Below are 27,534 nucleotides of genomic sequence, written 5' to 3' on the forward strand. Positions count from 1 at the left end.
CCCCGCGGCGCGGGCAGGAGGCGGCGGCTCCGCACCGGGCCGTAACGGCAGCACCGAGGAGGGTCTGTCCGGCCGGACACACGGACACACGGCCGTGCCCGCTTCTCCACCCGCGCGTGCACCAGCCAATGCACACATGCACTCACGCATGCACCGACCCCTGCACCAGGCAATGCACACATGCACTAACGTACCCATGCACCAGCCAATGCACACATGCACTAACGCATGCACCGACCCCTGCACCAGGCAATGCACACATGCACTAACGTACCCATGCACCAGCCAATGCACACATGCACTAACGCATGCACCGACCCCTGCACCAGGCAATGCACACATGCACTAACGTACCCATGCACCAGCCAATGCACACATGCACTAACCCACCCATGCACCGTGCGTGCCCCAGCCAGTGCACCTGTGCACTAACCCATGCCCTAGCCAATGCACCCGTCGTGCACCAGCCAATGCACACATGCACTAACCCATGCATTGTGCATGCACCAGCCAGTGCACTCGTGCACTAACCAACACATGCACCGTGCATGCACCAGCCAATGCACCCATGCACTAACCCATGCACCAGCCAATGCACCCATGCACTGACCCACCCATGCACTGTGCATGCACCAGCCAGTGCACCCATGCACTAACCCATGCACCGTGCATGCACCAGCCGATGCACTAACCCATGCACCAACCCATGCACCAGCCAAAGAACACATGCACTAACCCGTGCGTGCAGCAGCCAATGCACCCATCCATCTATGCAGGCACCATCTTGTTCAGCCACCCATGCAGGCACCCACCCATGCACCCGTGCATGCACCAGCCAATGCACCCACCCACTCACACAGGCACCAACCAATCAACTCACCCACCCACGTATTCACTAACCCACCCATGCCTGCATCAACCCACCCAGCCATCCAGGCATGCGCCAACCAACACACCCAGACATCCATGCAGGCACCAACCAAAGCGCCCATGCACCCACCCGTGCACATACCAACTTGTGTACCATGCATACACCCATGCATGCACCAGCCAATGCACCCACCCACGCACTAACCCACCCATGCACCCGTGCATGCACCAGCCAATGCACCCACCCACTCACACAGGCACCAACCAATCGACTCACCCACCACTCAATCCACCACTAACCCACCCATGCATGCAGCAACCCACCCAGCCATCCAGGCATGCACCAGCCAACACACGCAGACATCCATGCAGGCATCAACCAAAGCACCCATGCACCTACCCATGCATGCACCAGCTTGTGCACCCAACCGTGCACGCACTCACTCACCCACACATTGCCCACCCATGCACCCACCCATGCACCAGTCCACGCACCCATCCACCCACATGCCCACCCATCTATGCATCCCTCCATCCACCAGTCCACCCACATGCCCATATATCCATCCACCCATGCGTCCACCCACCTTCTTCCCTCTGCACTTGGACCTCGGTCATTATGTATGTATTTTATACAAACAACTGTGCCAACGTGTCTTGTCACCCGTGAGGTCTCCCCAAGCCACAGCCAGGCGCTGGGAACAAATCTGGTCAGGGCGAGCAATGGAAGGCAGCAGCTGGAGAAGTACAAGAACCAAACCCCCTACATCCCCAGGATTTCTGGTGCGTTACCGCCAGCAATTTGTGCCTGCCTCTGAAAGCATTTTCATATAGTGTTCCAGAAGAAAGATTAAGGTTGCCTTTAAGAAAGGGGCATATCTGTCCTTCCCTGTGCTAAATCAGGGGGCAGATGATGGTGTGTGCTCATGCACGATCATAAACCACCCCTGCCAGGAAACAGCAAGTACCGACAGCAGAGTCCTTTTTGGAGGCACCCGCAGCAGAAGATCCCTGTGAAGAAAAGACCTGAAGCCAGCTTGATCGATACAGCCCTGCATGGGAGAGGGACGATCTCATACTTAAAGATGTCGAATTAAATGTCATTCCTAGTTTCTTTGATGCACGTTTGCATTAAGACCCACTCCATATTGGTGGTGGTCAGTCTGGAGAAGAGAAAGTTCTGGGGAGACCTTATAAGCCCTTCCAGTACCTAAAAGGCCTACAGGAAAGCTGGGGACGGACTCTCTATCAGGAAGTGCAGTAACAGGATGAGGGGTAGCAGCTTTAAGCTGAGAGAGGGGAGATTTAGATTAGATAGAAATTCTTTCCTGTGAGGGTGGTGAGGCACTGGAACAGGTTGCCCAGAGAAGCTGTGGATGCCCCATCCCTGGAGGTGTTCAAGGCCAGGTTGGATGGGGCTTTGAGCAACCTGGTCTGGTGGGAGGTGTCCCTGCCCATGGCAGAGGGGGTTGGAACTAGATGATCTTTAAGGTCCCTCCTGACTCTGACCATTCTATGATTCTATGGCAGGAGCAGAGAGAATGGCTTGAAGATGAGGGTCTGCATTAGTGCTGCATGGGAAGGCCGTGCCGGGAGGGGCAAAGCGGAGCTCAGCCACGCACCTGAGGTCTAAACAGGTTTCTGCATGTACAAAACCCCCCTGCATTAAAACTACAACAGCAACAACAACAAAGAATCAGAAATGTGCCATTACCCATAATATTTGCTTCTACCTTATTTTCTTTACTTTCCCCTCAATCACTGCTCTACCTAATGCTGCGAGATGAAACAAGCTCCTTTTGGTCTTGACAGCACATGGGTGTTCAGTGTTTGCTGGGACAGCGAAGTGCCTGCTCTGGCCTCAAAACCTGGACACGGCAGCCGTGAGCAGCACCAGCACGAGAAGGGGCATCTCCTTGCTGGGAAGGTGACTGGGCCACAGACAAACACAGTCAGAAATAGGACACAGAGCTATTCAGAAACCATAGATCATAATTTCAAACCCATAAATGTGAAATTCAGACCCTGGCTGGTCAGAGCCACCCTGAGTGGGTGCCAGTGCTGAAGTTGCTCTGTTGCCCTTAGTTTCCATCGGTTTGCAGTGGGTTTTGTGGCCAGAAGCTGAAGTCAGTAGCCAGTGAAGGATGTTCAGGCTTCTGGAAAAAAACCCAACAAACCAACCCCCCCAAACCCTCAAACCAGATTAAAACTTTAACTCAAAAAAAACCCCAACAACTGGGGCTTAGATCTCACTGCAAAACTGAAGCCTTTCCCTGCATCAGAGTAGAAATAATGTGGGACGAGGCAGTGAAGGTTTCCCTGCTGTAAGTCAGCATGAGTGATGCGTGTCTGTAAGGAAAGGTGTTGCATGTCACATCTTGGCACGGTACATATGGCTTCTGGCAGGGAGGAAAAAAAAGAAATCAAGCCTTTGCTGTTTCATCTTTAGTCTCAAGTGTGATTTGGAGGAAATTGTCTCAGTGAATTAGGAAAACGGGCTGACGACTGCCAAACTGCAGCGCTGGGAGAGGCACTGCACCTTTCCAAGAGCGTCGAGGGAGGGAGGCAGCAACAATCTCCCTGCGTCCCGCCTGGTGCCGGGAAAAGGTGTGGCTTTTGATGTTCAGTATCATGGAGTTGCTGAGACTCACACTGAAGGGAGGGGGACACATTCATTGGCATTGGAAAACCCCATCCTGTGTATGCCCAGAGAGCTCCAGACTTTGTGTCATGATGGTTGAAGCCAACAAGAAACCAGATACCTAACTTGGACGTTTGTTTCTCCAATAAAGTCAACCAAACTACCTGAAGAATGAACTTGACTATTTAATCCCTTCCACCTGAGCAATAGATGTGTATATGCTTACACCATACCCCAAAGCTTTTCAAAAAAGCTTCATTTTGCTTATGGCTGATTCTTACACATGATGGTACAAATCAGAAATACGGACCCTCAACTCATCGCAGCTGCGCTGAGCTAGAGTTGACACAAATGAGGACAAAAAATGCAAAACATTCTTTTCCCAGAAAAATGAGAGCCTAGGATTATTAATTTTTTAAACTTTTCTACACTATTTGTTTAAAAGTCAATAATTTTAAACTAAAACCGAATCGATGGCACCAAACATTATGGCCTGAGTTTCACTCTAATATTGTAATAAATAGAAATAAGCCCCTACAAATTTTAGATGAAATCAAGCAGCTGCAGTGACTGAAGTATTTGCTGAACCATCTGGATCAGGAGGTTCTCGAGACTCCAGGTCCATTACATACAGACCTGTTTCTCCCAGGGATGCACTGAAAGATGTTCTTTCCTTATCTTTGCTCAAATTTGAGAAAAGCCACTGGGGATTGAAACCAAAGAGAGAACAGGCGGTTGCACTTTTCCCTGTATGCGTCTTTATAGGGATTTGGTGATTAGAAATAGCCCAGCCTGCTGTCAGGACGTAATATTTCCCATGTTCAAAATGTCCATTGCAAATGCAGAATAAGTTTTGATAACGGTACTCTTCCCTTTACCCCATCTGTCCATCATATTTAAGATTATAATGTAATTTAAATTAAAGCACAGTCACTAATGTATGTTTCTTACTCTGCTCTGCAGTGCACCTTGACAGAAATTAACATTAAAATTAGTCATGTAGTAGAGGTGTCAGTCATCAGTTTGGCACATAAAATGAAAAATGTTAAGTAACCTCAGACTTAACAGGCAGATTCTTAAATAAATATGGTAATAGCATATCCTGATCATAAGTTAAAAAAGAGCATTAGGCTCCAGTGAGAAAGTATCAGTTGTTCCTTAGAAAAATAATTAAAAAGTACAAATGAAGAAGATTAATTTAAATAATCAATTTTGTGTTTCCTGCTAGCTGATTTAAATCATGATGAAAATTGTTGATTAAAGCCCCTCATTTAAATCAGTGCCCCTTAATGAGAGTGCATGCCTATGAACGTAAGCCCGTAATAGTAATAAAAGACTCACAAGAATACTTCCAGCCCTGGAAGAACAGTGTCCTTCCTTTGCGAAAAGAAATACATCTCACCAAGCTAAGCAATTTTTCTCCCTTAAGCTCTTGACCTTGTAAAAATAGGAGGAACAGGGCAATAAGTTGTAGGATATTCACAGCCACATTATGTACGTACGACTGAACTTGTGATCCTTTTTGCTAACTTTGGAAAGGAAGATGAAGTATTGCTGGAATGATTTAAAAGACGGGTTTGAATTCCTTAACTATTGCAGATGAATGTCCTGTCCAGCCAGTCGTCTCGGCAGCCAGCAGCCTTTTGAGGGGGGATGGCCAAAGATGGGGTGGGACCGTGCCGCCCCAAGCACCACAGTGCTCCCGTCCAGCCCCAAAATGCTGTTTGAGGGCCACATCTCTGGTACCAGAGCAGTTACTCTCATAACTCCACCTCAAGTCTCCTCTAAACTTAGGATGTCTTTGTTTTTCTTATCAGTCAAAATCCAAGCATTGGATTGCACCAAGATCAGACACCAGAAGGCAAAGAGAACAGATAGTAAACTTCATAAAGGGAGTTTTAAAGTTATTGTATATTTTGAGGCATGATCTCTGGAATATCTGGTATTGCTACTGCCAATATCCTTATTGATCAACAATCAAAAGATACACAAAGATCTATAACTGAGGATATTTCTTGTAGATTTACACAGACTTATCCTCACACACCTATGATTCTTCCCCTTCACCTCGTATTTCCCAGGGCAGCAACAGGGTTGTAACCCTGCAATGCAGAGCACGAGACGCCCTGCGCCGTGCATCCTTCTGGGATCCTAGTTACATGACTTCACTGCTCCAGCTCCAGGACTAACCCTGCAGGGGCTTCAGTCCTGCAATGTGCCTTTGAGCATGGGCCTATCCTGACCGAAAAGATGCCAGTGCTGGGGCTATTTCAGGCTCTGATCCCCGCTGGGGCACGGAGCCTGCAGGTCCTGACATCTGCACGCAGGAGCCATGCTATGTCTTATCAGTGTGTCCTGAGCAGGCACCGTTTCAGGGACTTCTTGGCCTCTACGATAAGCTTACAGGGATCCAAGAACACATTTAGTTGCTCCTTTTCTTTCCCCCCAGTATTTTGCAAAAGCAGTATTACACCTTTGTGTCACGCTGCCCTGCAAATCTGCTTCCAAAAGGCTGCCTTGTTGCTTCAAAGAGCATTTGCAGTGCTTAGTGAGATCTCTCGGAGCCCTTGACTTTGCAGCTGGCAAAGTTTACAACATGTTTACAATACCCTGCATAATTTGGCTATGAGATAATGTATAGTATACTCCTTCAGTGGTGCACAGTGGGAGAAGAACAAGTGAAAAAAAAAAAAAAGGTGATGCAAAGCCAAGAAAAACAGATGGTAGCGAGCTCTCCAAGGGGCAAGAATGAATAAATAACTGCAGATTATTTTTTTTCTGAGGAAAAATATATTGTCAAATCAATAACACAGTTTTTTGGAAATGCAAACTAGATCAAATGTGCATTTTTTCAGTATTAAACAATGGCACTTCATCAGAACCGATGGTCTGTACTGCACGTGTTTGCCTAAATGAAACAGAGGGAAGTAAAAATAGCATTGCTCCGAAAAGTTCTTGTTTAACCTCAAGGTTAAACTTCACACTTCCTGGGAAGTTCTGCTGTAGGTAATGAGCCAAATCTTTCAGGTGTAAATCAGAGTGCCCCAGCAGTTACCATGCTGTTTAGCGTGTTGTATCTTTGACAATCTTTCAGGGCTGCAATTCTTAGAGAGCAGTATTTCTCAATTGTTATGGGAACTTACCTGTGCCTGCTATTAAGGCCACAGGAAAATATATTTACTTAATGCATCTGTGCATGCTTCTAAAATGATTTATCAATACCCTTTTCCTTTTTTGACCACATCAGGCCAAGCTAGAGGGGGAAAAGGAGATGTTTAAAAATAGCCCAGTATACAAATACTTTTACTCTCTTCCAGCAAAAGCTTTTTTTGCCTCTTTTTAAGTCACCCAGAGGAAGCCAAGCAACATATGGGATGCATGAAAGTTGCTCTCTGCAAATCTGTCAATCCGTTTTAGCGACGCCGTGCATCAACCCCAACTCTGCTATTAACACGGGCCTCCCTGCGCAGGGGCTGCCAACTGGCCTGCAGTCAGCTATTCGCCCTGAGACAAACCATCTCCTCTGCGCTCATCCACCGGCCCCACCAGCAGAAGGCTGCAAGGCATCAAACCTCCTGTGCTCTCGCTCTGTAGCCATGGTGCAAAAACAATCTCTGCAGCCTCGCCGATGCTCACTTGGTCACCCGCTGATGGTGGTGGGTTAGAGAGCAGACAGCATCACAGGCTGGAAGGGGCTGTAGCATCTGATAGCGGGCAATAACCTCTTGAGGCAAGGGCTGTGGAAGAGGGCTGTGTGCTCAAGCCTTCCACCTCGGGTCCTCTGGGCTGTGCCTGGGGATGGTAGGTCTGGGGACTAACACAAACCAAGCCCTGTGATTGTGGAGATCTCCTGGTGAAGCTCCCTGAGGAGTTATATCTGCTCCAGCCCTTTGGGTAGAGGTAGCCACAACCCCAAAACAGAGAATAAGCAACCATTAGATCTCATGTCCCAGAGCACCATCACAAAACACCGCTTTGAAAATATCGGTCCTTCCTCACACACATGAGACGGGGAGGCTCCCTTTTCATTTCTGTTTCAGAAGATCTGGACTCACAGGGTTGGCTGACTGTAAAACTTAACTGCCCTTTCCCAGCACATCAATAAATCAAAGTGCTCGGGGTATTTCTTGGAAGCCAGAAGCCAGCAGAGGTGATGGGGAAGAAGAGTCATCTCCTCATCTTACTGCTTTTCCGGAGGCAATGAATGCTCAGTTATCATGCCCACAACGCTGATAATAATGTTTTCACCCAAGCTCCATTTTCTATTCTACCCATGCAAACGTGAAAAGCAAATTGCTATTGCCTTAGTTTTTATCTCTCTCTGCTGAGAGCAGATCCTGAGCTCCTTCTCAAAACTGCATACTCCCAAGTTCTGCCACTGATTGTTTTTGCTATGTAAAGGGAACCCTCTCTCTAAAAATCAAAGTCTTTCTTATGAAGCAGTGAGCCTGCAGGTGAGCTTCCCAGCTGCCAGAAGCCCAGCAGGTACCAAGCACTCCTCCCTCTAAACTCCAAAAGAAAGCCAGACCCCCGGGATGTCCAGGGAGCGAGGCAGAATTTACAGCGGCGCAGTCGGGCTCTCACATCTGTGTGAGCTGCCGCGGAGTCGGCAGGGTCAGAGGCGGCTCCTTTTGGAACTGGACAAGTTTCAAAGGGAGGAGAGCTGTCAGAAGAGGCAGTCGCTGGCAACGCCTCCAGCTCCAGCCCCAAGCTGCAAGCTAAAGTACTTCCTTTTGTTACAGCATATGGCCAGATCCTGAGTCCTACATGTGTTTTAATGCCAAGAGTGACTATTAGTTTGGCATCCTACGCGGCAAAGAAGCCAGCAGGAGTTTTGCCCAATGGAGAAGAGGGGTGAAAGCAGGCAGCTTATCCCACTGCCATTTCAGCTTGTTCTGCATTCCCTGGCCACCATCGTGCCCCTGGACTAGGCCAGCTCTTGCCGTTCTTTGCTCTTGCCAATTCCTTCATCTGAGAGAACACAATTCTGTACCTGCCCCTTATAGCGCAGGCTACAGAAGACTGCATTAAAAGTACATTGTAACCCAAAGCGTTTTTCGATTACAAACAATTCTTTGCAGCAAATTCCGCAAATGTTGGGCTTATATTGTAATGTAATTGCAATCACCTGGTAGAATATTTTTCTATAGTTCCTTTATGAGTATCAGTACCTGGCCTATATTCTCTCACACTTAAGCTTCCAAAATTATACTGATCAAAGCAACCTGCATTTATATACTGATGTGCTCCTGCATTCAAGAGATTTGCCAAGTGCTAAATATAAGGTTTCTCACTATAGTCAAAATCAAATTCAAATTCCAGCTGCCTCTCTGCTAATATGCAGCAAAGGTTTAGCAGTACAAAGGCATGTTTCTAGCATCAGGCACCGAAGATGATTTAATTAAACTGAAAGGGGAATTGGTACAAGCCTGAAATTAGTTTGGTGAAGAAAAAGCATTTGTTTCCTTCCTCTGACAGACAGAGCCACCTCGTGACCTTTAACGATCAGAGCAAACAGGATTGTGGCTTTGCCAAGACTGCCCTCCTCTCCTTTCCCAGCACATGCTGACTGAAAAATCAGTTCCTGCCCATGCTGAGCAGGGCAGGGGGACTGCAGGATGCTCACACCACAGCAGCAGGTTGGCAGAGACCCCCCCCACGGGCCATGATCCATCTCCTCTCTCTCAGCAGGATGCTCTCCAGCAGATCAGACACCCCTTGGGACCTGAAGAACAATGCTTGGGCTTATCTTGGTGGTCTGTTTTCAAAGAAAACAATTGTCCAGTCTCTGGGAAGAGACTGATTTGATCAAGATGGAAAAAACCAGGAAGGTGCCCACAGTCAGCAGGGTGCATTGATGAGATCTTGAGTGCAGGCAGGAGCAGGAAGACATCCCAGGGATGGGCAGGCGGTTACTTCCTTGTCATTGCTAATCTGGCTCTTTTAAAGCAGCACTAAAATTCCCCGTGTAAAAAAAATTCCTCATTACGACTATAGCAAGAGAGATGAAGGGATTTAAAGCATATGGGAGCAATAAAAAGTTGTTCATCTTCTCTCTCTCACTCTTCCCCATTAGCTGTTATTCTTGGGCATTATCTCCTCTGAGCACCCTGTAAGGTACAATCACGCTGAAGGCTACATGCAAGAGATGGAAAACAACCTGCTGCAAACAGGGATTTCTCTTGGCTATTGCATGCACACACACAGGTTTGCCAAGACACCTTGTTCTCTCCCTGCAGCTCTTCTGCTGATGCCATTCTAGGTCTTCTCTGAGCACAGATGGAGAATAGCACCAGGTTGTTTGCTGTTCTTGCCTTGCTAACGTCAGCCGACCTGATTTAGAAACCAGACTGAGACCACTGCTCCTATTTGGTATACCGTACAAGCCAGTGCTGCTCCTCAGAGACTTGCACACAGTCAGTTTTCAACAACAGAAAGGATTTTCACCCTTTAAGAGGCTAGGGTTAATACAGCTCCTTGGCAACATTGAAATTGAAAGGATAAATTGTGGGAGGAGTCATCCCAGAGCAGTGGGAAAGTCTCCAACAAAAAAAAAAAAGCCACTATCCAAATCCAATTCAATGCGACGTGGCCCAGGAGAGAGGAAAAAAGCTGACAACTCCACAGTCATGCCAATGTGGGGCATGTAGCACCTTGGGCCAGTGGCATCCAAGCACAGGAGTGGGTGTCCTGCTGATGGAGCATCCTCTGCCAGATGGCACTTGAGGTGTTCCCCTGCCGTGCTCCAAGGGTAGACTTGTTCACACGTGTTTCAACAGGGTAGAGTCCCCCGAGACTGGGCATTGATGGCATCCTAACAGAAATTACTCTCTGCATCCGTGGGGCTGAGCAGGTGCAATGGAGGGAGAGGAGAAACCAACAACCCTCAATTCAGCAAGGAATGGCAAAAGGACAATTCAAAGATCAGATCTTTAGAGATATTTATTTAATTCCTTTTAAATCAGCCAATGAATACCTTAAAGAGGATATGGGCTGAAACAGTTTGTCCAGCGCAAAGTCACACTGGAAATTATTAGAAAATCAGGAGAGCTCCCTACTCTTCTGCAGCCTGTTTTGGTGTCTTAAGCAAAAGGGCATTAGGCTCTTGGTAGCTCTGGTATTACATAGCCTTCCTTTCCACCACACTGTTTATATGTACATCAGTGACATGTCTCAGAGGATGGATTCATACAGAAGTAGGAGAGGGCTTTAAACAGAACCATCCTCAGCCAGGAGAGCATCATAAGGACGATAAAGACCTTCAAGAAGAGGATCCAGAGGGTCTGGAAACTGAAAGCAAAGTCCTATACAAAGGAGACTGATTTGACTGTAGGAGAGTCTTGAAAGCCAAGGTGACTGATGAGCTGCACTAGCAAGGCTGGGTTAGAGCAGCACCAGCCCCATCACAGGGCAGCCTGCAGAGAGGTGATTCAATATTGCCCAAAAGGAACTTCTAAATAATGCAACCAAGAGGCAATGTGCAGCAGGGCCCAAAGCTCCAGTTCCCAAGCCCAAGGTGGGTGGGCTGGCACTTGCCCCTGTCCGCTGACCTTACCACCCAGCTCGGCTGAGCCCAGCCAGTGCCACAGGGCATGCTCTGGGGGGCACTGAAGATGCCACACTCCTTCCTTTTGACTATGGAGGATGCAGAAAGGGATGTAAAGTTTGCTGCCAGAGTGTTACTGTCTGAATAAATAATGCAGTTTTAAATTTGAAATGGTGAACCTGCCCGGGAACTGATCCTCACTTGGTTTGAGGCAACTGCCTCCTGCCAGATAAACACACACACCGCTGAGTTCGTGTGCTGCTGCAGCGATACCTGAGGCCAGCTGTAAAAGCCAATATGGTCCATTTCTCCTGCAGGACCTCCCGGGGAGAAGATGCCTTGGCTGGGATAAATGCTTCACTTGTACTATGTCTCTACAGAATCCCACGGTTTAGGGACCGGGTTTCAAATAAATAAACAAGAAAGAAGTTGCACCTTGTCAAAAAGGCTGAGTTTGACACACTCACAGAAAAGCAGAGGGCAGTCCTGCTCTCTTACGGCACGAGTAAGTAAAAAATGAGGGCCACACTGCCCTCTGAAACTCTGGTTTCAAGGCTTCCCACACAACCAAGGGAGTAAGTATGGGTTTCCTCGCATGGCTGAAGGCCAACACATCTCCAGGCAGCGTGGGGATGGCCCTGACACCAGATAGTTTCTGTTGACTGATGAGCATCTCCTCCTTTTCTTCTTCAGCTAAAGGATGACTCAGTTTGTTATGGCAGGAGCCTTGCAAGAGCAATATAAAGGCACTTGTTAAAAAAACAAACAAACCCCCCCCATATCATTTGTCACCTGGCTCAGCCATGTTTTAAACATTTCTCACTTGTGGGAAACCACCCATGACTTGAGTAAGAAAACGCTCGTTTTAATGTCTTCCTTTCTGTGGATTTTCTGTTTTTGAGTCCTTGAGTATATCTAAGTCACAGGCCTGGGAAAAGGAGCTGCAAACAAGGGCAAGGACCAACCTTGGGGTTGGCAGTGCCACGCTGCCCTCTCCTGCTCACTAATCTGGCTGGCTGTGATTACTCTTTCCAGGATCTTTAAATCCAGGCTTTGGGGATTAAGGAGTCCCCCCTTTCCAAATAAGGGAATCCTTCCTTAATCCACCCCTGCTGGCACACCACCACCAGGAAAAAACAGCATTTTCTGGGGAGCGTGATCCTGGCTCTTTGTATTTCAAGGTCTTTTGGGAACACCTCATCTGTGGCTTCAGAGTTCTTCAGCATCACGTCATATTGCAGTTACAGACCACATAGCCAAAACTTCTCTACTCAACCCTATTTTTGGTCTCCCAGCCCAGGTACAAGCACTAATAAGCCCTTCTCAGTCTCACTGCCCCAGGTGCTCTGGAGACACCACCTCCACAAAGGATGGAGCCTTTTGGATTTATTATCCCTGATCAGCGCCCAATAGTTGAAGCAAATAGAAACAAGAACTGAGAAGTGCCAAAATACAGGTAATCTTTACCCAGCACAAGACAGACAGGGTCTTACTTGTCTTTGTTCTACATTCACCTCTCAGAGATTTTCACCAGTTCTAACCCACATTTCAATGGGTGCCAAACCCTGCACAAAGCAAGGATGCTTGTTTCTGTATTTCACTGAATTTTTTAGAGTTGGAAGGGACCATAGAGATCATCTAGTCCAACTCCCCTGCTGAAGCAGGATTGCCTAGAGCTAGAGCATGTTACTCAGGACTGCATCCAGGCGGGTCTTGAAAATCTCCAAGGAAGGGGACTCCACAACCTCCCTGGGCAACCTGTTCCAGGGTTCTGTCACCCTCACCGTGAAGAAGTTTCTCCTCATATTTGAGTGGAACCTCTTATGTTGTAATCTTCCCCTCCAGACTTCCAGTGCCCCACCGCTTTTCTGCCCCTGCTTGGGAGAACCCCCTTCTTTCTGTGGATGCTTTTTCTGGGTGACCTGTGGGTGCTGGCACCAGCCACACTGAGCACCATCCACAGCAAGGGGCACGTCTGTGTCCCCTGTCCCCACCTCAGCTCATCCACAGGCCCTTGCTCACTCATCCTAATTTTTCACTCTATTCTTGGGTTGACAGGGCTAATGAAAAGGTGCCTGCCCCAGCCCCCCCAGACTGTGCCAGCTCTAGTTTTGGGGGACAGCTGGTAGGGGAAAGGATAATCAGCAGTGTAATGCCATGTCACCCTCGACCTGGGAATTCACTCCCCCAGCTCCCAGGATCATGTGGCTGAGTTAGATTCTGTATGTAAAGTTTTTTAGAAAAAGTTCAAGACCTATATAAGACTGTTTACAACCTACATAAGATTTATTTGCACAGGGGAAAAAAACCTAACTCTTCGTAGATCTAAAACCAAAAAAGAAACAACCTGTCTTCCAACGTGAGCTATTAAAAGCATACTGAAATATAACCTGCTTTCATCATTTTGGGGCCTGACTTGCGAGGGCTGGACCACGATGCAGCACTTTTGCTGTCTCAGGAGCTCCCTCCAGCGCGGCAAGAGGCAGCTCTGGCTCATCCCGCGCTCCCAGACTCTCACACCTGCAGCAGATTTGGCCACTGCCCTCCTTGGCCTGGTGGTGTCTCAGGTGCAGACGGCAGTGGAGGGCTCAGCAGATACCCCAAGTCTCCCCAGATGAATTGATTTAAGTCCCTTGTTAGCAGTGACGAGCACCAGCCCTGGGGCAGAGCACCCTCCATCTCACTGATTTATACCCTCTTCATCTGCTGCCACAAGGATGATTTTTCTTTTTAATCCGTTTTTGCTCTGGCATGCTCCAGCTTAGCACGAGCTTTGCTGGGGGAAGGGAGGCTTGATTTGATTTGTGCCGGAGCTGGGAACAAAGAGGCAGAAAGCAGTCGCTCTCCCCACCGCTCGAAGCCCGAGCGGGGAAGGGACGGCAGCACCAGCCAGCTTTTCCCCCACTGCCCCTTTATTTTCCCAATGCCTTGCCCAGCTTTGTTTGCACGTGGCACTGATAAGTGTTTGGAGGCGGCAGCGTTGCTTTAAGCTTTGAATTGCTGTTCACAGAAAGAAATGTTCATCCTGACAGGCTCGTTGTCATGGCAACGAGAGATTCCCCCCTCTTATAAGGGTACTGCTGCCAGTGAGACGATGCGCGACGACTGTCCCAGGGGATTTAGCCCTGCTGAGGGCAGTTATGCCAGCAGCCTGCAGTGGGTGGACGATGGAGGCAACAGGAGAAGCCAGTTCCCTGGGGAGCATCTCTAGGGCAGGATGTCTCCATCGTGCCACAGACCCATAGAGACGATGGGAACAGTGGAAGTTTTGCTAGCTTGGACATCAGTACATAGCAAAGGGGGGATAATGGCAGTTACACCTTTCGATAATCCTAGGTAATACCTGCTGGCTTTAAAGAGTTACTTAGAATGATAGTATTTGTTTCTGAACTACATTTTTGTCTAGTCCATGCTGCCCAGGCACAGTGACACTGCATCACTTGCACACTCTGGGACAGGGTAAACCCTGTGCTACATCTCAGCAGAGCCATAAAATGAACACATTTTCTCTTCTGGTCAACAGTGGAGAACCAAGACAGGGCCAGTTTGATTATTTAGCTTGCACAGAAAGTCTCTGGAGCCCTGTAGGGGTTGCAGGCTGCAAAGGTACAAATTTACAAAGGTAAAATTTTGGAGAGCTCAAAATTTCTGACTACTAAGACTAAGAGGCTATTTGCTATCACATTTTTTCCCCCTGCTGTGACAACAATAAGCAAGCAAATATGATTATCACCTTCAACAACAAGTGCTTCTGCCCTCTACCACATGCCGAGGCATTCTGAGCAACCTGGGCCTCAATAGTCATGAGGTGGGAGTGTGAAAAGCATTACAGAAGAGTTTGAGCACTGTGGCTCCCATCATGAATGCCACACACTGCCCCAGGCAATGCTCAAGAGAACCCTGAAGTGCACCTTTTAAGGGTGCTGGTGGTATTACCTATTAGCGCTTCAGCAGCTGGGCGACCTGTCTCTCCAGAGCACAGGGTGATGAGGGTACAGTTTTTGCTCATTTACAGTGGCATGTAGGTGTCCTTGAGAATCTCATGCAGAGGATAGCCATCACATAGACAGTGCACAGACAGCAATCCTTGCATTTGGGAGCTTCCAACTCAAAATCCGGGTCATTTTCATGAGGAAGCCAGACAAGGACCTATATGCAAATTGGAAGCAAATACTACAGCAATGTTCTGCCTGGAAAACACTACTAATACTAGAAAACACACAAATAACCCTGGCAATACCAAACATTAAATGGAATCAGTCACAGTTTAGAAGTCCACCGTGGCCAGCTCAATATAAGTTCAGTGGAGAGCAAAAAGCAAGAGGTGTCTACTTCCCCCATATAGTCTTCTTGGCAATAATGGTCTATTTTTCCTGGCCACCAGCTTTCAGCTGGAGCAGGATCCCCCCTTTCCAGCACTGCTCAAGCCCAGCAGTCAGCAGGTAAGAGCCAAGGTGACAAATTCTGGATGAATTAGAGAAGAGCCATCATTTGCGATAGGTGCTGCATTGATTTTGGATGGCAGAAGCTCACCTGACCCAACATAGACCCAAAAAGTCCTTTGCTTTTGGAAAACCACTCAAAATTAACATGTCCTCTTCTTTAGGGGACAAGCTGCTGTTGTCGGTTCTTCATTGTGGAGATCTTTGCAATGCCACTTCTATGCCATTAGTGGGAAAGAGCAAGCCACGTGTTCTGTTCTTGGCTTGTTTCCTATCACAACATGTGTCATCAAACAAGTGCTGAAATGCTGCCCATTTCACACAGAACTATTGCCTGTAGTAAGATTTCAGTAATCGCAAATGAGAGCAGGATTTGGCCCACACAGTAGAGGTAATAGATGGTCCCTACAATTAAGTGTACGTCCATTAGTTTACCCAGAGTGTTACAAAATAATTAGACAGTACGTCTTAGTCTCTATGCGTTTAATATCCCAGAAATCATTTAAAGTCCTTCTGGTTTTACCTGTTTTGTGAAATGCTGTGTTTCTCCTGCGACTCAGTGCTAATGCAACGACAATTTAGCAAAACCCAGTGAGGTGTGCACTGCATGCTAAAATACCAATTTTTTTTTGTTTGTTTCCCCGGTGAATAGTTTTCAGTTTTACACCAGTTCCTTTTCCATATGGCTCCTCAGATTTGCTTTCCCAAAGAATTGTTATTCATCCTTTAAAAAGTCATTAAGATGTTGTAAGCGAGAGGGGAAGCTTTCAGAAAGACCAAAGAGAAAGTTTTCAGGAACACTTCAAGCACCACAAAGTCAACATGAATTTCCTTGGTCTCCACTGCAAGGCTATTAAATACAGTGCCACTGTGAATGGTTAACCTTTACTGAATGTATTTGATTTCTGCCTTTATAAAGCCAGCCTTTAAGACTATTGTCTCAAGGAGGAAAAAATAAAGGGGCATCTGATAAGCCTCTAGCACTGGAGCTTACTGAAGTACAAGGAACTTGCAGCAGACACCCTACCTTCTTACTTTGCTGTTCTAAGCTTTGAACGAACAACTTAATTTGGAGTTAGAAAAACAGGACACTTATTTCCAGTAAATAAAATGAGAGACAAGGCAGAGAGCTGCTGGTCAGAAGAGCATTTAAACTATAAAAGAAATCAATTCTCTGGCTTCAGGTAACGTTTCCTTTGCTCGATAAACCAGCACTGAATGCAAAACATGCTCTGATAAGCCTGGTTTTTGCTTATGTATCTAGCACACTTTATATTATTTCATTCCACTAAAGTCCGCTTTGTAGCATGTTTAATTGCCTTCTTGTTTCTACACAAGAGCTATTTGATTCAAGTTGCCAGGAAGACAGAATAAAAACAAAACACCCAACCCAAGTAAATCATACAGTTAGAAAAAGTCAACATGAATAAATACATGCTCAGCTGTAATTGCTTACATGTACGTGGTATGTCCTAGTATTTAGTGGAGAGGCTATATTTAATTACAGGCGAACACATTTAAAAAAGGTTATCAAATGAAAACCAGCTTTTTCATTAGATGAATGGCAAATTCAGCCAACAAATCTTGGTTTAATTTCACCCACAACTGAGTAACCCCCCTGTGAATTCCACTTGCTTACAAATCCATTGATGAAATTGAACCTTTTGCATCTAGGCCATTTTGTGAAGCCTACTGAAGTTGTTGGTGTTAAAAAAAAAATCAACAAATTGTGAAATTTGTTGCATTACATAGTGGAATGTATCCACTGGTTACATCCCAGGCAAAGGGCTGGAAAACACAGTATAGTGGTTTTGCCTGGTTTTCAGGCATAAATACCATTTAGAAATTTTGGATCATACCTCAAAAACTCTTTAGGGAACATGACAAATGCTGGAAGAGAAGCTAAGAGAGCCTGGTTGCTTCCTTGGCTCTGCTCACACTTTGTACATGTTACTAAGACCGGCCTCCACAGGTGTCTGCTTATTTAATGGCTCCTCTGCAAGCAACTGTAATCATCTACTTTCACTGCTGCTCAGCTCAATACTAGCTAAGGTAAATAGAAAAGGCACAAATTAACAGCTCAGTACTTATTAAAACAAGGGGGTTGAGGTGCATCTCCAGAAGAGCAACCAAGAATTAACTGGGGACTGAGTCTGAATTCAGTTTGCCTTTCCACACTATGATTAAGGCTACGAAGGACTGAGATACACTGGTGGATGGAGTAGCTTATCTTGCTGTTACCTCTGTAGGTAGCACATACAGAGCCTGACCTGGGTCATTCCACCTTGCTAAAGCAGATCCTTGCTGCCAGGTGGGGTAAATAGCAGTGTGGGAGAAGGACTTGGGTTTTCCTGGCTTTTTGACACCACCGGCTCTGGCTCTCTCAATGCTCCAATGCCCATCCCTGCCCTGACACAGCTGCTGCAGCTCATGCTACCGTAGCCCCAAGCTGCCTCCTAAAATTGCTGCAATTAAAGCATCCCCTTGCAGGCTGTATGGGCTGCAGCGCTCTGGGAGCCTCTGCACTCCAGGTTACTTGCTCCCAGCTCAGCGGAACCAGTTCTCTCTGACTGCCGTAACACCACGCCAGCTGGAGTACCTCAAACCCCCTTCCTGGGGCTGTGAAGTGGCTGGAGCTCCCTCTAAAATCCTTGATGTATGGCAGGTCTAATTTCTTTTAAAATAATAGAAGCCTATCCACTGACTTCTACATACTTCAAATTAAAGGCTGTGTATGTAGATTTTTTCAATTAGGGCAACTAAGGGCTTGAGTATTCTGTGCTCATTAACACTGATCGGATTTGGGCATCCAGACCATTTGGGTAGCTTTGCAAATATCACCCATAAAGTACAGTATTCTCACATACAGCACATGTGTCCTTTTCTTTGCTGGGATGTAGCAGGAGCTATTTCTGGTTATAAAAAAAGTTATCAGTGAAAACAGCCTGCACCCCAAAGCAATGATGAGACAGTGGAATTTATTCCACTGCATGGACCTGTTGATTAAAACCATCATTCATATCACTGAAAAATGAACCGCCATAGAGACAAACTACCCCGGAGCCTGCTCTTTCATTCTATAGTAATCAGTTCATACAACATAATTATCTTCAAAAGTTGCTGATGACAAGTCTAAAATACAAAAATATTCAAGAGTATCTCCACGAACAGTTTATTGATGTGCTAGCTAAATTTTTAGCACATACAGAGGTTGGGAGAGGTCTTTGTCTGCTTGTCTACATTAACATTTGCATTTGCTGTTCATAAGAAAATATGAGCTTCATCATGTTAATTGCAGCTCTTTCATCTTTCTGCTTCAAGCTGTATTATAACTGACCTAGCTTAAATATGCAGTGCTACAGGGCTCCAGAAACAGAGGGATATGCATACCATAAGCTTGTCTACTATCTTATGTGATGTCCCCACAAGATGCCCTCCAATTTGTGCTGCAAGGCAGTTAAGACACCAGTGCCCAAGCTCTATTATCTAAAAGCTGTGCTGGGTTAGCTCTGATAATCTGGGAAAAGGGACATGGGGACATATTTTGGCATAGTTCTGTGAATGGCACACTCTCATATGAAAAGCAAAGCTTGTGATAGGCACTGAAAATGCCCACGCGCATTGTACCACAGCCGCATGCTTGCAGCAGTCAGGGCCTGAATCATGGAGCACAGAGACAGCTGCTGTGGTCTACAGCTCACGGCGTAACGTGGTGGCTTAACATCATGCACCATCTGAACAGGCAGGGAAGTTTTGCTTTGAAAGGCAGTCGGTTAACAGAAAGAAGTCAAGCTACTCATTTTGGCTGGAGTGTGATGAAAGACATTCTGGGAATTACCCAGGTCAGTCTCCCTTGGGCATAAGGTGCAAAAGTCCAAACCTGATGTACCACAACTCAAAGTGCTTTGCAGCCTGAATAGGAGTCTTCCGACCCTGTCTCTCCTATGAAGAAAATAGAATATCTTCTGTTCCTACTGATGACTTTTATTTTTTGAAAATGCTATCAGACTTCACACAGTGTGTGCTAGAGAGGTTAATAAAGTGAAGCAGCACAGGTGATAACCAGGCAGGAGAGCCGGATGGATTTGCTTGAGGCTGCAGAGCTGGAGGAGCAGCAGCCCCTTGATAGCCCCAGCCTGGAGTCAGCTACAGCATTAGGCAGAGGCAGTGGCTGAGCAAAGCCCGTTGGCTGTATTCCGTGGGCAGCAGATTCACCTCTGGGAGCGTGCTGGATGCTGCACCTTCCCAGGCAGTAGTATGAATGCTGAAAACATGTCGAGAGGAGGAATGGAGCAGCTAACAGGCTGATGAGAGCTGCATCCTTACAAAAACACGAAGGACAGCTAGGGATGGCTTCAGCAGCGGTTCGCCTGAGAGCAGACCCACAGAGGAGCAAAGGATGGTGGGGATTAAAGGCTTCTCGGCATGTTCTGCTTTACACTTCACACCTTCTCTCAAACAGATACAAGCCACAGAAGAAGGCAGATAAAGAGGCCTTATTTCTGACAATAGCTCCTGAAAGCCTGGCTTTGCAGCAGCTCAGGAGATGCATGCCAGGCAGGAGTGGGATTTGTGCTCTTTGCAAGAAGGAGGCAATGGAGCAATATGTTTTTAGACAGAAAGTATAAAAACAAAATGAAAATACAGAAGTGTTTGTAACTTATCTGAGGGCTACGAGCTGTATCTCGCAGATTCAGGAAGGCAGCTTGGCCGAGTCCCTCTGGAGGCGCCAAACCCTGACTGGGAGCTGGGCCAGAAAACTCAACACTCAGGAAAACACTGCTGGAAGATCACAGTTCATCCATACAAGAGCAATTAGGATTTTCCAAGTGAAATAATTAAGTCCAGGCAAGTATATATGGAAAACACACAGTGCTCTGATGCTTTCTGGAGGAGGACATTGACAGGCTGGAACAATGCCAGCTGAAGGCCACCAGGATGGTTGGGGGCACTGACCTGCTACACTTGGGTAGGAGCCAACAGAGATGGAGGAATCTCCATCCTTGGGATTTAAGGAAGAGGATTTAAACTACAACCAAACCCCCACAAACACCATCTTCACCAAACCCTGACCTTGCACTGCCAGACTGGGTGCCAAAAATTACACCTTTAGTTCTGTTCAGTAACTTGCCCAAAATGCTCTGGGAGGAGAGATGAGAAATGAAATTAATTCAGGTAAAACAGTGGATCATCGCAGGTGAAAAGGACACCTCACACACATGCTTGGCTGTCGTTGAGAAGGGATTTTGTATGGAAGAATCCTCGGCAACAGCTTATCCAAAGCTGAGTGTTTATTTTACCTGCTCAGCTCACTGCAGGGTGCTTCTTTTGTTTTCCTGCACAGACAAGCCTCTGTAACAGAGACCACTAAATATCTCTGATATATACTGGTACGTATAACTAGAGAATGTGTTGACAGGCAGAAGCAATTTAGTTTCAGTCAGGTTTCATTTTTAAATCCTCAGACCCTGACCTTCGAGAAGAGCTTGGCTACGGTGAGTGCAGAAAGCACATCTGTCATCGTGCTGGGGGAAAAAAAAAAAAAGGAAGCCAAAAACCAGAGCGTGTCCATTTTGAAAATTAGCTGTTTGTAATTTTTGCTTTGCATTTAATAAGCTTGTGATTAAAGAAGCTTTTCAGGGTTTCCCAAATTTGGTTTCTTCTCCAGCTTAAGTCAATTTGAATCTGTACACTCAAGAAAAGCCCACAAGTTTAAGTCGGAAAATCTGTATTAATATTAATGTTGAGCAAAAAAGAATGTGGGAGTTGGACTATTTGGCAGTTTTAAGAAATGTATTTAGAGGTGTTCTTAACCCAAGAGATAACCCACTATTGTCAGCAACCAGCAGTTTCAAATGACAAAAAGAAGTGATGCTACCGGCTTTTTCCAGTGTGGAAAGGAGGCAGCAAATGTCAGGACCCAACTGATAATTCTGGGGCTCCCCCCCTAATTGTCACTCCGACTCAGAGATCCCTGGTGGCCTCCATCAAGTCATTCCTCCTGTCTGACCTAATTTTCTCAGCTGCAGAAGTGGGATATTACTGACTCATATAGGATTTACGATGGGAAAAGGATTTATTTTATCTTATAAAACATGACTTAAAGATGCCAGTTGTAGTTAAAGGCCCAGTGTGCACAGCCACAGAGGAACACAGGATCTCTTGCATTAGGAGTTTGCTGTTTAATCAGCTGGGGACAACCAAATGAGGGAAAGGAGCGCTCGCATTTCTAAATGGTGAACAGTGGTTCTGATGAATTGTTCTGTACTTTTATTTATTATTTTATTTCCTTCATCTATATTTTTAATTGTATTTTCCCATTCATCCAACTTAAAGTCCATTGAATAATTTGTGATTCTGTTAAATGATCAATTTTTATGATGAATTTTGTACTTTTTTTTCCTTATAAATATACCTATTTTGTTCCGCTCTGTAAACTGGCAATTGCTGACAGGGTTACATAAAACTTTGAAAGTGTTTATGGCAGGGACTTATTCTACTGCTCAGGTTTCCCAAACAAGACAGATATGCCAGGTACTCAAGATCACCTTAAAAATGTGGAAGAACTTCTGCCCGAGGCATTCCTGCTGTTCTCAAGACCTGTGCCAAGTCTTCTGGTTTTCTGGAGAGAACCACTAACATTTTCATGTCAAGTGAAAGTTAATAAATCTCCACTGGGGGTCTCTGTTCCTCAGAGTTTTCAGTTTTAATGCCAGCTTTTAATGCCCTGAGACTCTCCCAAGTTCTTCAACAGGAAGGAGCCCTGGTAGCCTTCATGAAGCACAGGAGGGCTGTAAATAAAGCCTGTCCTGACTACCCAAAGGGAGGTCCTGACCAACCATCCAAGTCAGGTGCTTTACAGAGAGCATTGGAAAGCATGTTTGCCAGCACTAGTTAATTTTCCCAAATAATCCCCCACTGCATATTTCTGGTAATCAAAAAGGAGCTCTTTCACTCACATGCAGAGAATACGTGATAGCCATGAGCATGATCCTTAAAGAATCACAGAATGGTTGAGGTTGGAAAGGACCTCTTGAGATTATCTAGTCCAACCTGCCTGCTCAAGCATGGTCAGCCAGAGCAGGTTGCCCAGGGCTGTGTTGGGTTTTGAATGTCTCTACAGATGGAGGGCTTCTGAGACCCATAGCACCAAAACAATTCTATGACTCTATGCCAGTTCAAACTCCTGGAAATTGGACCAGGTCTAAACAGGAGATGGACTAGTGGCCCACCAGAGATTCCTTCCAACACAAATTATTTTACAAGACCATGACAGCTGGGATCACAATTCTGGCGAGATGCCTTCTGTTTTAGAAGGGCTTTCACAGCTATAAGGAAACACTCACTCCTTGCCCGTGGATCAACCTAGAGCTGGAGTTCAGAGAAAGGGAAAAATGCAGATCTACAAGTGATTAGGGGGCTACAGAGGATGGTCCAGAGGAAGCTAGGGGTGGATGCCAGAACATCTGAGGCATATTGAGTCTCTGGATGGAGTCCCCCGGAGTATGGATCAGCCTATGGCTCTGACCTGAGCACTTCTCCATCTAGAGAGGGCCTTGGAGCCCAGCATAAACCTAGGCTGGGTGTTCATGTCAGGGTAAAGCTCAGGGCTGAGACAGTAAGAAAGGCCAGAGCTACAGCAGGGTTTTGAGAATGCTGGGAATAAGAGACCATTTCTGTGAGCAATAGTGTTTCAGAAGCAGCTGACCTTTTTAAAGGATCTGAGATCCAATTCAGAGGAAAGGCACCAATGAGCAAGATCTACCATCAAAACATGACTACAAGTCCTCAGTGGCTAGGAAATCCACTGCCAAAATCTGACAGAAGACAAAAGTTTTCCATTGCTGTCAATTTACTATTCAAGTTAATTAACAGAGTACTTTGTTTTAATTTAAGGATCCCAAACTGGCTGATAATGTTTGTGAAGGCTTCAAAAATTTCTATTGATCATACTTTTTTTTTTTAAGAAATGATATGTATTTAAGACATAAAAAGAATGTTTTAACTGAAAAGACAAAGGGTTACAAGTTAAAAAATTCATAATTTAATATCATCTGTGGAATACAAATTTGACCGTGATACACATCTAATCACGTGCTCCCACACCGGTTTTCAGACATTGAGGGCTGTGTCTCCTTAAACTTCTCTTAGTGCAGCTGTGTATGTGACACAGACACACTGCCCATACATTACAGCTTGCTACTGCACCACTCCTTATTAGTGGCCTCTTTTATTTTCTCCTCTTGCTACCACTCAACTCAATTAGCAGGCTATGACTGAACAATATTTAACAGTGAGCAAGAAGCCTCAAGTAAAAGCCAGGAAATTTGCCTTTAGAAAAGAAAAATGGGAAGAGTACCAGAGCATCTAATGAGATATATAAATAAATAGGTCAGTATTTTATTGAATCGCAATGGAACATCTAGGACATTAGTATCTGCCCAAGCTGATAGTTTTCTTCTTTAGATTCATGACCAGAATAGCAAACTGGTGTCAAACATCACAGAACATTTGGATGCCTCCGTTAATAAGCAACTGGGACCTTTTTTAGGAGCCAGGTAAGACTGAGCTGCCAGGTAAGAAGTGAAGGTATTATCTTATTACCATCAACTATTACTACTGGTACTAAACTGAAAAAGAAAATGCATTATCTGGTCACTGTTTTGAGTTGACTTTAGGAAGTCACAAGGATGGGGTAAAAGTCACATCAGTGCACTGCAAGAGATACAAATATTTGTGTATAGGTTCGTTACTTAATGTACATGTTCTCCAGAGTAAACAGCACCTCAATTTTTCTAGCAATAAAAAATTTCAAGAAAGGAATGGAAAAAAATAGCAAATTTTATTCTCCCCTCCCTCTTCTCATGCTTTCCATCTTTATTCTCTTTCGAAGTCTAATTTTTCCTCTTTTCATGTTGTTACTGGAAAAGAGAGAAAGAAGGAAAAGCAAACACGAAAGAAATAAAGCAAAAATTAAACTGTATTCCTGCACTTGGGGACACCACAATGCTTTGGGGCTTTAAAAAACAATTTTCATTCAGTGAGGAACTGAATTCAATTTTAATCTGGTGAAAACTGAATTTCCTGGTATCTCTCATGCAGGTATAATGCTTTGCAGTAAGGATTCAATCAAACAGGAGGGGAAAAAAAATTTAAAAAAAAAAAAAGGCCGCTGCAGTACGAGTTGTTTCCTGGCAGCTCCCCAAGACTACTGGAGTGCCTGCAAAAAGCTGCTGACCACCAAAGGGACTCTACCAGCTCTCACTGCACTTGTCTTTCAGCTCTCATATCTCTGAAACTCTCCTGAGTGCAGTCCAAATCACAAAAACTAAATTTGAACCTCCGCTTCCTCAGCAGAATAAACTAAAAATGTAGGGAAATCACTGAAAAGCTAATAGAAAATTAAACGCTATTGACATTCTTCAATTTATAAAATAAAAACATATACTTTCTACTTGGGTATTCCCTTTTCAAAGAGAGAAAAATAGGCCAAGCCCAGCATGGAGCACAGCTCAACCAACACCCACGGCTGGCAGCAGAATAAACCTGCCCCAGTAGCAAGGCTGCTGAGTTAAGAGAGTGATGAGCCCCTCAACTCCTGCTTTCCAGCTCCATTTTCTCTTACCTCGGGATGCCCATCGTTCTGTCCACAGTAATGTGGGCAGCAAATGGAAGACCAAAAGAAGAAGGCATTGGCCAGAAACCTTGGTCCCCAGCAAGTGCCTCAAAGCCCATGGTGCCCCTGTAAAGTTTCCAAGCCTCCTGGAGATCTGATTGCAGGATACAGTTTTTAGGAAAACTATCCCTTTCTATTGTTCTATTAGTAGCATCAGGAACACCATGGTGGTATCGGCCAGAAAATAAGCAGAGCTTTAGAATCTGCTTAGAAGAGGTTTAAGATTAGTTTTTCTAATTATACAGAGTTTAACTGTGCTCTCAAGATTTTTAAGAGTACACAGCTCCCTATAACAGGCTTTTTCAACCATGTGGCCTAATCAAACCACAGGTGACAGACATTGAACCTCCATGAAGGTGCTGTCCCCTTTTTCTGTAGCCAGCAATTTTGGCAAACCCCAAATAAAGGCTAATCTAACCTTTCTGAAAGATCGCCATTTATATTCTTAAAGAAGCATCAATTCCAGTGGCACAGGCAAATGCCTGCTCTCTCATGATAAGAATTTCCAACCATCCTAAAAGAAGAGCGAGCAGAAGTTGATTTTTGCCTGAAGACCTTTTGCAAAGGAAAAAGCCTAACTTGAATCAGAGTCTGTCTCTCCCTGTAGCTCTCCCAGTGCCATGGCTGCAGCACCAGCAGAAAGGCCAAGCACGGTGGAGTGCTACAGCAGCAATGTTGCCCAAAGCACTGCTCCTCTGCATGGGTCTCCCTTCTTCTCTAAGGGAGCTGCTATTGAATTCACCTGACCCAAAGACAAACTGTTTGGTTCACTTTCTTTCTGCCTCTTCTAATGCAACAATTTGTGGAGGAAGCTGTAATCAGCCTGATTCAAGCCTACCATGAGATCTCGAGCGTACAATCTCCTCTGCCCCAGAGAAAATCCCAAATCACACTGCTGAGAACAACCAGATGCCTTCTCAGAGAGGCACAGCAAACCTGAGGGAATGACTCAATAGCTTAGCTCACACTGCAGATGAATTCATTTAATCCTCTTGCTTAACACAAGAAACAGCAAACCCTGTGCAAAAGTAGAGCATTAATCAGTAATTTCTTGAACAGGCCTGAAAACAACAATCTGCTGAGTAAAATGATGTAGCATGCCGAGGGTTAATGCCATTTAGGAGAGGATACAGTGAAAGCCTTTGGAGGAGTTAGCTTAGTAATTATAGTGCAAAACCCAAGTTGGGTGACAGCCAGCAGTGCAGCCAGCGGACATGTCACTGCCACCCCTTGGGTCACCTACTGGGAAAATATCTTTATGCTTATGAATATGGTAAGATAAAACCCAGGGCAGGCCTGAGGTCTTGACTGTTCCCAGATATTAGAGTTGGAGGAGAGGAGGAAGTACTACTTTTGAAGTGTTTTCTTGATCCACATTAAAGCCTCTCATTTTAATGTTTATTCACTGATTAATAAGAACCAGTGAATAGAGAAATCATACCTTGAAAAAAAATTTAAAAAAAAAATTGTAGTGGTTCTGGGTAACTGGCCGTTTGCGTCTTTTAAAAGCAGAGAACTGAATTTCTGGGAAATATGGAAAGATGGAAGGATGGAAATATCATCACCCTCTCTCTCAAGAGCTGGTGCCGGTCTGGCGGTGGCAGCAGGCAGCGAGCTGCCTCTCCGCAGCGGGCACTGCTGGCTGCGGCGGGGCCACCAGGGCTGGGGGTGACCCCCGGACGGGGGGGTCCGGGAGGGGCACCCCGCCTCTGCCAGCCCCCCGCCCCCGCCACGCCGAGCCGCCGACAGGTGGCGCTCTTGCGCCGCGGGCAGCGGAGCGCGCGTCTGCCCTTCCAGAACCCTCAAAAAACGGCACTCGCCAAGGGGAAAAAAAAACCTTAAAAAAAAGTTTACCTTTTTAAACGAAAGACTAAGTACTCTTAGTAAAAACTAACAGTTTTGTTTTTAGAAAAACGACGCCAGAGCCGTGGATGGCAGCCCGCTCTGCCCGGCACAGGTCAGCCCTGACCTTAGGCTCCAATGGTTAGAGGAAGATGGGAGGCTTTTCCTGCTCAAGCCAGTCCACCTAGCAAGGAGGGGCTGCAAACTCAGCGCTTGCAGAGGCAAGGTTTGGGGTTTTTCCTCTTTTTTTTTTTTGGCAGCAAAAAGGACCAGAAAATTATTTTGACCAAGACTATGAGGATACAGGAGGCTCAGGTTGCCAGCTCGAAGCCTGGCAGGTATCACCCCACCAAATTGCAGACAGGAGCTTGTCCTGGCCCGGTCTTCTGGCATGAAGAGCTGCAATATTTTTAAAAAGCACTTTGTAAGATGACCCCCCAATACACACAGCCCCCCTGCTGCTGACTGCTTCTGAACCATTTAAAGGCAAACTGGATGCTTGCATCCCTTTGTCCAC

General features: G+C 45.9%; 1 protein-coding gene across 1 annotated transcript in view; it reads right to left on the reverse strand.

Moving 5' to 3' along the window:
• The window catches only part of PAK7 (p21 protein (Cdc42/Rac)-activated kinase 7), a 173,254-nt gene that overhangs the window by 91,814 nt on the left and 53,906 nt on the right, over positions 1 to 27,534 (reverse strand). The gene's annotated exons all lie outside the window — the stretch shown is intronic.

The sequence above is a fragment of the Calidris pugnax genome, unplaced genomic scaffold (assembly GCF_001431845.1).
Source record: "Calidris pugnax isolate Ruff unplaced genomic scaffold, ASM143184v1 scaffold31, whole genome shotgun sequence".
Lineage (NCBI taxonomy): Eukaryota > Metazoa > Chordata > Aves > Charadriiformes > Scolopacidae > Calidris > Calidris pugnax.